Source organism: Pezoporus wallicus, unplaced genomic scaffold (assembly GCF_028554395.1).
Source record: "Pezoporus wallicus isolate ANWC-B61680 ecotype Strahan unplaced genomic scaffold, APGP_CSIRO_Pwel_v1 contig_2492, whole genome shotgun sequence".
Classification (NCBI taxonomy): domain Eukaryota; kingdom Metazoa; phylum Chordata; class Aves; order Psittaciformes; family Psittacidae; genus Pezoporus; species Pezoporus wallicus.
The window spans coordinates 2990023-2999221 of record NW_026637796.1 but is presented as its reverse complement, the minus strand read 5'-3'; the positions used below and the strand labels follow the sequence as shown (position 1 = coordinate 2999221).

At 39.3% G+C, this 9199-nt stretch overlaps 1 protein-coding gene across 10 annotated transcripts in view; it reads left to right on the top strand.

Annotated features, from left to right (window-relative positions):
• Nucleotides 1–9199, top strand: part of CUNH4orf19 (chromosome unknown C4orf19 homolog) — a 267441-nt gene continuing 258242 nt past the window's right edge. For 4 of the 10 annotated variants that reach the window (XR_008971976.1, XR_008971975.1, XR_008971977.1 and 1 more), the window contains exon 1: nt 1–275. The gene's annotated coding sequence lies outside the window, so the exon portion shown is untranslated. The remainder of the gene's footprint in view (nt 276–9199) is intronic. The other 6 variants (XM_057407617.1, XM_057407619.1, XM_057407615.1 and 3 more) reach the window with 3 other exon arrangements.

Here is a 9199-nt window from a genome sequence, read left to right as displayed (position 1 = left end):
TTCTGTCAGGTTTTCATCCAGCTTGCAGGTAAAGGGTTACACATTCTAGGAAGTATTAAATGCAAACTTTAAAGGATTTTATTTTCATCTACAGTCACATGACACCTTAATACCCAATGACACCAACTACAGTGTCTCATTAAGAGGTCATGCAAACTCCCAAGCTAAACAAGGCATTCTTACATATTTAACATTCAAATGCAGAAGCCAAGCTAAGCCATGGAAGATTGTAATCAGAAAAAAGCTACACTTCCTGATCCACACAAAAGCTGCAGGTAGGAAATCTTCTTCTTCCTTTAAACTTGTAACATTGGGCTTTCAAGAGAAAATATTTAGAGAGCATATTTTGTACTCCTTTTTTAGCTTTCAAAATAATCTAATAGTTTTATCCTGAAAATATCTGATCTCTCTTGTTCCACCTGTTGTAGATTCAGTGTTGTTTTTATTCTCAGAAACACACTCGGCTCAGCAGAAATCAAAACAAAAGATATTTTTAAGCCAAATTTACATAAAAAGTAGTATTTTTAGAGATTTCTTAGTTTTTGAAGTGGTTGTGTTAGAGTTTGTGGGGTAAAGGGGGAGTTAACATATCTTTGATGTCTGCAATGAAGGGATTTAGAACTCTTCTGACCTTACTTATATCATGAATTGCACATTGTTTCAGTTACTTCAACCCAAGGGTATTTTAATGGATGTGGCTTCCTCACTGAAAAAAAGGATTTCTGATTTCCCCACCTAGAATTTGGTGAATTTAAAACAAAAAAAATCTTACAAAAGCAAATGAAAGGCAGATGGGGAGTATTGCTGTGCTCCATAAAAGGAGAAAAAATTACAAAATAGGGAGTAAGAGTAAAGTCAGTTAAAACCCAGTTAATCAAGAATTTAAATTGCATTCAAGCATATCCATTTTCACATGCAGTGATAAATTTTCACTAAGAATTGCTGCCAATATTGCAGGAGTTCATGGTTTTCTCTTTGTGTGGAAGGATTTTTCCAGGATACAGCATTAGCATTTTTATCACAAAGACCTTTTTTACATCAGTTTTTTTTAAACTGTAATTGTTTTCAGTGTTCTAAATACTCAGCATTTTAATCCCTTTAGAGGAATGCAGTTAGAGACTACATTCTATAGAGCTACAGAATCTATATTGACTGAAAGATACTTAAGATGTCCACCCCCTGAGGATTCCCACTGCACAAAACCAGCAAGCAGTGTTGATTATTTTACTCCTGCAATGGTCGGGTGGTGATTGTAAGCAATGTATTTTTTCCTCAGTTTATTGTATAAACCCCATTTTTATTTTTTCCTCATACAGGAGATACTAAGGAGCAGTGAACAGTAATAGCTACAGCAACTAGCTTCAGATAAGCTCCCATTTTTGTTTGAAAAAAAAAAACCAAAACAAAAAACCAGGGTTTGGTTATTACCAGCACATAAAAATAAATTTGAAAAAAATTGAGCCTAAACGCAAATCTGGCCTAGCATGTTCAGCCTGAGTCATCAAACATCTTTTTCTCAAATTGACCATATCCTTGACTGCCCCCCCCCCCCCCCCCCAGCAGAGTCACTCACAACCACACTGGTGGGAACACAGCAAGAAGCCACTACACTTTAAAAGAGTTGTTCCGAATTTACTATAACTGACCTCTGAACTTAAATTCTTTACAAAAATCTGTTTAGAAACACTTGTATATAAGGGGCTTATTTGCTAAGCTAAATTTAAATCTCAGGGGAGTGAGAGGAACACACCCGCTCCCAAATCAACAGCCAACCTTTTAGAGAGGCTTTGCCTGAGGAGGAACGTTGCACCTGACATGCTAGGAGCAGCCTGCCGTGGCCAACCCCTTTTCAGAAATGTTTGTGCAAATTGGGTGTGTCATGGTAAACCAGCACTTAGTAACTCAGTAGTTAGATCTGTTGAATGTTAATTACACAAAGAATTGTTGTAGGGTAGAAGGTAGAATGGACACTAAAGTTACTCTGTTACCAGACTGGACACTGAATGAGAGGGAGCCGCAACTCCTTTCCTAAATGAATACAAATGAAGCATCTGCTGCCTAGCACTCTAGGAGTTCAGATGGTTTATTATACCCATGATTTTACTGATTCCTTACAAAAGGAATTTGTACTCTTCTAATTATTACCTTTTCTAATTAAATGAGCCAACCTATTCTCCTGCTTTTTCACATGAATCTGGAGTCAAACGTACTGTTGTTTCATGGGGAAGACAAAAATTAAACACTTCCTGCTCATAAACAAGGAAAGAGAGAGGTTCTTGGAAACTGAGATTATTGTAAACTTAAGAAATGTTTTTTCACTTGGATTTTGGAGGAAGTCCAGCAAACGTAAAAATCAAAACACTACCAGAACTTTGGAACGGTTTTCTCTTTACCCCAAAACCAGAGCTAAACCAAGCGTTGATCAAAAGCCAATCCAGATCTTTCAAAAGCCTTGCAAAGTTCAGGAAACTTGTACGAGATTGAAGGCTAATACTGAAAATCACCCACCCAGTGATTTTTGCATAGCTCTAGGTAGGAGGGCAGATTGCAAAACCTGCAAGTGAAGGGAACTATGGCTTGAAGGGAACAACCAGGAATGCCTGTTTGAAAGTGGTCACTGTGCAAGGTTAACGTGTGAGTGCTGAGGCCCTTCTTAACCACACCATTGTTTCTATCTGATCTCAAGGAAACAAACTTACTTAAACTATTTGCTCTTAGGCTTTACTGAATGAAAGCCAAGGAAAGGCTTTCTTCATGTCTTTCAGGAAGGGATGGTCTTTTGCTAAGTTTGCACAGTATCTAGTTAAACATGGCCTCAGCATTGTCTACATTTTCCACTGATACTGTTTCACAAAAGACTTGGGGTGGTGGAGGCTCAACACAGGCAACACACTGAAATGTAGTTAATCAATAAATGTTTGGAACTTAAAATTCGTCCTTCAGACTCTGTTTATCTGAGGATTATATATGGTCATCTATCAGCAGAGTATGCCCATGATTTCCATGTAACACAGTTGTTGTGGGGAGGGCACAGCTAACACCAAGCAGGAGGCCAAATCCCCATTGTTCCTTAGCCAGGACTAAGCCTCATTTAGCACCTGATCATGCCAGAGAAGTAATGACAAAACTTCACCCCCAAGCAGTGATGCATGGAAATCACTGATTTTTGCTGAGCTACAGAAGAGTGCTGGCAAGCAGGATGTATTGCTAAGGAGAACAGGTAGAAAACATGATGTAGTTTTACTTACTGAAAGTTTGATATCAAAATGAACAAAAGAAATAAGCTTTTGTAGAAAGGTCAAAAGGGATCATTGGAAAGGGGGAAAAAAAGGCAGCAATTTTCCTGTGAGCTCTCCTCTGAGTCACTTTCACTTAGACATTTGGAGGAACTTTAAGATTTTCCTGAGATGAGTACATTGTTTGGAAACTAAACATTTAATCACTTACAGCAGGAAGCAGGGAAGAAAAAGGCCCAAGTTTTCTTTTTTGTGTGACATTTTTGTGTCTGCAGTTTTTATACAAGTTTGTTTAACTTCCTTTTTTTCACTTCAACCACAGATGTTTGCTGCAAAGCCACAGATGCTTTCTGGTTAGAAAAATATTTCTGGTTGACTATTCTATTATTAATTCACATAAGTCGCTTTTCCATTTGGGAGAGCAAAGAGTAAGCCATCTCCTTGGGGCTTATTTTTTTAGTGTTACCAACTGGGCCTGGCTCAACTTTGCATCATTTCCCAGCTATTCAATATAGTTGTGTATTTCTATTTAAGGGCAGTTACTTGTCTGATTTTATGTAAACAAGGTCCAAAGGCTTGCTATAGCAGGAAAGCTGCTTTTCTGAAAGAGCTGAGTAACAAAGACAAGAGTATCCTATGTCAAGGATACCACACATCCAGTGACTTGAAAACCTCTTCAATCTGAAGTCCACTCTGGCAACTTTTCATACTGGCTTCGGTGGGAACAGTATCAAATCCTCACGCTGTCAACAGAGACCAGGAGAAAAAGAAATAGCCCAATGCAAGCTGTGCTGATGCTACCCTGCTGCCAGCAGAAACCACAGCCGTTCAAACAGTTTCACCTATACTGGACAGAAGCTCTCCAGACTATTTCAAAATAGATTATTTCACTTCCACCCCATCTCTCAAGCTCAGGACAGGGACATCTGGATGCTAAGGCACTTTCCCTAGGCAAGTTGGCATTAATGTCCTCTTATGATACACTGATGCAGATTCACCTGAAAGCAGCTTCCAGGCAGGAGAGGCAGGGAGTGTTCCAAATGAGCCATACACGGACACGTTCGCACAGTCCTGAGGACTTGCCAGGCTGTAGGTCTGTTCATCCTCTGCCTACCTTGCCCACTGTACTTATTACAATGACCGTATTTATTGATTGGGCTGTTATTTATTACACTCACTTCCCCCTTTTTCCCACTGTTTCATCAGCAGTAGGTTTAGGAGTGCCCAGCTTTATCTACCTTAGTAAGCACACGAGCTTTGTGCAGCAGCCTAGGATGCAGAAAATACCACCTATGCCCTGAGACAGCCGCCCAACAATTTCCTCCTGTCCCATCTGGGCTGTGTGCTCTCTCATGCAGCCATGCTGGTATAGTGGGGGCCCTCAATAAACTCGAGGTCCCCCCTCATGCCAGGGTAGCTCCCAGATCCAGAGTAGCTCTCAGGTCAGCAGCCTGAGCCAGCCCTCCAGCTCCTTTGCTTTTTGCTCCTCTTGCCCAGCTAGCAAATCCACACTGCTCCACTCTACAGGCAGTTTCTTGCTGCCCACCCCCACCCCCAGAAAAATGTTATCAACTCTTACTCCCTTATGGAATGCAAGCTTGTTATCTACTGCATTTGCATGACTACAAATGTCCACAGAGCTATTCTTCTCATCTGCTTCTGATCTACTCATAGCAAAAGAAATGTAAGTCTCGGGCAAATTCAGGCTTTTGAAATAAGCTGGTAGTCTTGTTCAGTTATAGCTCAGTGGAAAACAAGCAGTTACTGTCAGCTGTCAGGAACCTGAATAAAGCTTTGTTAAGGGCCCCTCTGTCTCTATTTTTGGTTTGGGTGTGGCATGGAAAAAACAATATTTACCATCTCAGTGGCTGTGCCCTTTGTGTATTTGTTTTCATATTCCCTTTCCCCATGTGAGTTTAGCAGATGTTGCAAGGCTTGATATCAGCCCTCCATTTCTGTTGTCAGTATGTGTATGTCTCCGCTGAAAATTAGTAATGAATAGTCAGTGTCTGCAGCAAAGATACAGAGTCAACCATTTCAGAGGAAAACGTGGATAAAGACCAGAAATACCATAAGATTTCATTTGCAATGTAAATGAAACAAAAGCAACAGTCATCAGGCCTGAACTGAAGACCTCCAGGGGCCTGAGAAGCTACAGCCATGTACGATGTCCAATTGCTGTCCTTAACATCTCTTTTTAATTTAAAATCACTTGGGAATATTTTCCGTTGCTTTGGATGTATGCACACAGGTTGCTAAAAGGCTAGTCCATATTTACCAGTATACACTAAAAACTAATGCAGAGTGAAATTATCCGAGTTCAATTATCCAATTAATTACCTTCCATAAAAACATGTGCATTCACTTCATGTTTATATAGAAAACAAATATGCAGCTTTGATAATGTGCAGCTGATCCATAAAAAAAAAACCCAAAGACAGTTTAAGAAAACAGAGCAAAGCCAAGGACAAAGAACTAGATGCTAGGGGAAGGCCAGCTTGCTGCTTTCACAGCCAATATCAGCACCCAGTATTCATAAAACTACACCCTTAGCTTTATTTCATTTCTCTGCCATCCTTCCATGATAAAGCTCTACACTGAAGTCAGTGTGGCTGGACTTTCCTCTGGAAAGAGTGAGAGCAGACCTAATTAGCTCAGAGCACACATTGCTACCCACAGTTTGCCGGCGGGAGAAGCACTGAGCTAAATCAACCCTATGGCTCTGTGCAGGAGGAATAATCTGAATCTAGGTCTCCCAAATGCTCTAAGAGCCAAATCTGCCTCTAGAGACTTAACACCCTTTAAAAATCCAGCTCACTGTCAGCAACTCTCTTGTCCTGGGACAATATGTCAGCCTGGCCAATATATAAAGGTCTAACACACAGGCAGCAGGTATTTGCTGTATAACAGAAGTAACTGAGACACACCATTTATAGCCAGGGCATAAACTCTTTGGAAAAGGAGCTCTGCTGGAAATGTCAGCCTGTTTTTAGCATACAGCATCATGAGCAACTCCACTGCTGAAACACAGTCCAGCAAGTCAGACTTAATATTGAAATATTCATTGATAATTTTGGTGAATGCAGTCCATTCTTTTCCACAGGACTAAAAGAAAAAGAAGGGGAAAAAATAAAAAAAATCCCAAAACAAAATACAAAAACCCACAAAACAACAAGGATTTCTAAACAGGCTCAATGCCAGACAACACTAAGTCTTTTAAGGCAATGAATATTTTTCAATAGCATTCAAGTATTGTACTGAGAGACTGAAAAAGCTTGCAAATACAATCAAGATAAGCAATTCAATAATACTACAGAAATGCAGCTGTATTTCACTGCTATCTCACCATTACCATATCTTAGCCACATTTGGACCTTTTTAATGCAGTGGTCAATACTCCGGATCTGCCTTGTTCTAAGCAATAATTATTGTAATTATAACATAAGAACTCTTTGCTCTTGTTCATGAAATCGTTGCATCTAATCATTCCCTTAGCCACCCATCATTACTCAATGTCTGTGAAGGAAATTTGCTTTAAATAACCAAATGGAAAAGCTCACCCGCATTCTAAACAGCTCTAGATTAAATTATCTCTTATGCTTTACACATTAAGTGCTGCATTTAAAAGAAAAACCCTTTGAATAAAAAGGAACTAATGTAAGAGAAAAAGTCACATCACATAAAAGGGTCGTTATTAAGGTATTGTATCCGAGTCTTCAAGATTTTTGAGTGTGACTTTTAATGTTTTCTGTGCTTTTCTGTTTTAAAAAGTTTCTTTATCTGTTTTCACAGTACTTTGTAACTATGGACAAAATAATCCTCTGCTTTTCTACTCTTCACTGACCATTCTTTGTTTGAAATGTTCAGGAACAATGACGTAAAAAAGATGTTTGTTTCCTGCACTTGTTATGTAGGAACAATATAGTGTAGGGGGAGCATCTTGAGCATTAAAACTGGGGGAGAAGACACACACACACAAACAAACAAAAATGAGCGGAGGAAAAATAAATGTATCAAGCATATTAATATCTTGCAGGCTATGCCTTATCTGAAAGCTGATACAGATATAAGCTGATAAGAAAATTACTTATATGGCTTACACAGTTTTAGATGGATTCTTAGGTTCAGTGTATGTATTTGATCATTCTCAAACATCCCAATACTTAACTGAGTCTAAGCAGTTCTACTTATAGCTAAAAGATCATCTCGGAAATAACTCCTTGAGCCAGGCACACCACAACCTTACCGTTCAGAGAAATACCAGATCTAAGCTTTTGGTGCCCCTACATGCTAGGCATTCATCCGAACTGTGAACCACCAATATCTGACCTAACAAACAATATTACCCTTTGGTCACAAAACACACCAACTCTGCCCCCAAATTCTTCTGCCAAGGAAAGGATCTTCTTCAGGTGACACAACACAAGCCATATTATTTATTTGGATTTCATGTCATGATCCAATTAAAAAGCAACAAGGATAAAGAATAATGATGAGAGTGAGAAAATTGATTTCTATACAGGACAACTGGGTAAGGAAAGTTTGAGTTTGAGGTTTATTTTTTTTAAGATGAGCAAAGTCAGGTTTTTCTTTCAAACCAACTCACCTGCACCAAGTATATTGTTCTGCAAGCTTTACATGTAGTTCTCCAACTCCATTCTTCTGTATATGCCTTAGCCCTAACACTGTCTGTCTTATGCACAACCTTCTATTTCTTAGACCTGCAGGAAGCCATAAATTTGGGCAGGAGGCTGAGTGTTCTGATTCATGGTGTTCTCTTTCAGTCTTGCCAGGAACATAAAAGTTTTGGCTGAACAATGAATTTATAGCACGCATTTTGTGGGTTACACTTACATCTCTGTGGAGGATTCACTTTGGGCTAGCAGTAACAAACCAGAGATGCAACTCTTGCAAACTTAAGCTATTAGCAAACAGGCTTCAGTATCTTTTCCTTCTGTTTACATTCCAGTTTGAAGATCCAGTTATGACCTGAAATCTTGTTAAACATACACAAAATACATTTTTCCTGCATCTGCCTCAATTTCCTGTGAAACAGTGAAACCCATATCGGCTCTTTTCCCTGTGGGTTCTGTTTGCCCTTCAACGAGCTAAATTTTCATGTTTTCGCCAACAAACCTCAACAAAATGTTGAGTTGCCTTAACCTGTTAAGCTTCCACATGTTAATTTGCCTTTGTCACACAATTTTCAAGTCTGTGAAGCACTGATTCTTCCAATCTTATGAAAGTATTTTCCATTGTCTGTATCAATGCAGCTTGATGCAAAACAAAGAATCTGCAAAAAAATTGTTTCATAAGGCCAGTGCTTGAGATGAGCCTCAGAAGCACGGCTTATTGCAAAGCTATGGGCTGTACTGTTGTAACAGCTGCATTAAATGAGTATTTGTTAGGATAAAGTAAACCTGAATAAATTTCTCTAAAGTACATTTAGGACAGATAATCAAGCAGCAGTATGCTTTCTGTGCTACAGGGCTTATATTGTTCAGTATCATGCCATGAAAGAACCTAGATTTGTATGTTCTACTCTTGACATGAAATAATCATAGACTAAGATTTCTTTGTTCAGCAAAACAGATTTTTTCTGGCCTGCCTCAGTTCTACTTTATCTCACATTCCTACAGCCTGCAATATTCTTCTGTCGGCAGAACTCACTCTGCAGTGCAGTGCTAATGCAGTTGAACAGCTCACCTAGATACTGGCATAGATTCTCTAACCCAAGGACTGAGTCCATCAAGAGCCACCTGTTTTCTAGGTTTGGCCTTCTGTTTCCCAATATGTGCAAGTCTCTATTGTCACCCTGCAGGATTTATACTTTATTCAGGCTGCTTTGGTTTTCCTCATCTCCATGGCATCCCCGGTAAGGAGCATAATATACAAAGATATCATAAAAAAAGCATTTTGTACTCCAGGAGATATACAGGTTTTTTTTGAACAAGGCTCTGGAA